We start from the raw sequence: 2587 nt of genomic DNA, 5'->3' as shown, positions 1-2587 counted from the left end.
TATATATATATTAAAGTTGTGGAAGAAAGGAATAGTAAAGTTGGGATACTTTGTCCACGTTTGGTCCCTTTATTTACATATCCGGTCCCTGTACTTCTTTAATTAATTTATTCATGTTTTTTGTTTGTGTTCCATTCAACTTCCCATTTTTTTGGCAGAATTGGTCCCTGTATTATTGTTGGAAGTTAGGAATACTAAATTTGGATGTTTTTTGGCAACTTTGGTCATTATTCTTTACCTATTTTGACACTTTTGGTCCTTGCAATCAATATTTTTACACTTTTTTGGAACCTTTTAATATTTAATGTTTGGCCACAAAACTTTAACGGTTTGACAACTTTGATCCCTTTTCTAAAAAGTTGTTAATTCCTACCCCTTTAATTCTTTAGCCATTTTCACACTTCTGGTCCTTGCAGTCAAAACTTTTACAGTTTTTGTCCGTGGCAAAGCCCAGACTTTTCATCCTTGCACTTTCTACGTCTGTCATATTTATCAATTCGGAAACAACATTGAAGGCTTCTGGCCCCCGCGTAGCGGGGGTAACCTTTCTAGTTTTACTATTAAAGTTCTAACAACGTATGAGTCTGTCTGAGAATAAATTCATAAAGTTGTTTTAACTAGTTTGGAAGTATTAGTTTCGACCCCTCTGGTTCTATTACTTGCGTTCCACTACTGTTTACTTATCTGAGCAAGTTCGCTGAATCTTGGATTTCGTTTTCATATGTCTTGGCATTGTTAGAAATAATAATAAGTAGTAGTTTATTTGTTAGATATAAAACTATGATCTTCCGAAAAGCAAGCTTACTGACTATCCTATAGTGGGAGCAAGTAGCTTTTGATATGGCGTCTAGTAATAACCAATTAGCTATATATATGATTTTTGGATTCATGACCAATGGACGAAATAATAAGAAAATTTCCATAATAGGCACTATCAAAATTTCCAATATCCTTGTCAACAAACATTCGACCATCGTCCTTCACATCATATTCATAGGGTAGCATGTGCCGTGGTTGTCCTTGAACAGTATCTATTAAGCTATTGGATTTTATAGGCTAAAAAAATAACAAAAGAAGAAAAGCTCAATCGAGTATTTATGTATGTATATACAGAAAAAAATTTATATTACTTTTATATTTAGAAAAACCATTATATTATTAATTACTTTTTAAATAAAACTAAATTGTGAATTTTTAAAAGATATTAGCATCTAAAAATATGACATGATATACCTATTCCTTATATTTCTTCGATTACATTTGAAAACATGAACCGAAATACATTTCGATTACTTTCACTTGATAGTATTCTCTGTACGGTTGATTTTTCCATCCTTAACTAATTGTTTCTATCCCAATTAAAATCAATGTCGTATTAAAAACAAAATGCAAGCGACATTAGATTTTTAGTTCTCAATTTCTCTTAAAAACTTTTATTTTGATCTTTTTTGAATGGTAACTATTAATATAAGGGTTTTTTTAATATAAAAATAATATAAGAGTTTTTCTGCATATACATATATAATTGATTGTGTTATTCTATGTATACAATGGAATTGTTATTACTTTTGGGCGTACAATTGTGCTTTCCTTTTAAACAATTACTTTTGTACCTTCCTTATAAACAATTACTTTTGTGCATTTAAACACTTGGGGAGATCAATATAGACAAAGAACTATAGAGTATCTATAGAGTCCTTCATTTTATAAGACTCTTCGATCTTAACCAAAGCCGTTCTAAGTATATTATAGGTCCGGGACAAAAAAAAAGGTCTTAATTAGTTTTCAGGTTTGATTTAACCCTCCTTTAGATAGAAACTAAAAAAAAAAAAAAAAACAAACAAACAGAAGTGAAGAAGAATATACAAACGACGTCAGTTCATGAAAAATTATAACTGATTAAGTATAACAAAATTTAAAATAAGTAATATGTTTCATTTGACAGTTAAGATTTACGTTTAAAGACAAATAAGACAAATATATGGCTTGTTGAATTCAAGATAACATAATTTTAAAAAGAATCATATCATGATTAAGAAATAAGAATACACACCAAATAGAAATAAATTTGCATTTTTTTCATATATAAAAGCTTAATATATTCATTTTTAAGTAAATTCAAAAATATACGAGCATTATAGTTTTAAAAAAATTTGCATAAACAACTTTTGTGCGCCTTAAATACGAAGGTATCATATTTTTATCTTAGATTTATAAATAAAAAAAAAAAAACAAATTGATGTTTCAAAGCCAAGTATATAAATGTGCTAACCAATCTAACATATCAATATTATAATATAATAAAAAAGCTGTTTGAAAAGTTTGAATAATACTTTTTTGGGATATATATAAAAAATGGAAGTTGAGTATCTGTTTTTTCAAAAATTAACTCGGATCGTTTCTTTTTGGTTAAAAGTTGCATATATTATCCCTCGTTAGTTTAAATTTGCATGTTTTTTTCTTGGTGAGACATGAAATGACTATTTTGTCCTTTTTATTTATTTTTTATGTATTTTATTTTTCTTACAATTATTTATAAAATACAAAATAAATAACCCCCCTACCCCCACTCTCTTTCCCCTATAAT

This window comes from Lactuca virosa, chromosome 2 (genome assembly GCF_052849685.1).
Source record: "Lactuca virosa cultivar CGN04683 chromosome 2, Lactuca_virosa_CGN04683_v6, whole genome shotgun sequence".
NCBI lineage: Eukaryota > Viridiplantae > Streptophyta > Magnoliopsida > Asterales > Asteraceae > Lactuca > Lactuca virosa.
The sequence above is the reverse complement of the archived record's forward strand: the minus strand, read 5'-3'. Positions refer to the sequence as shown.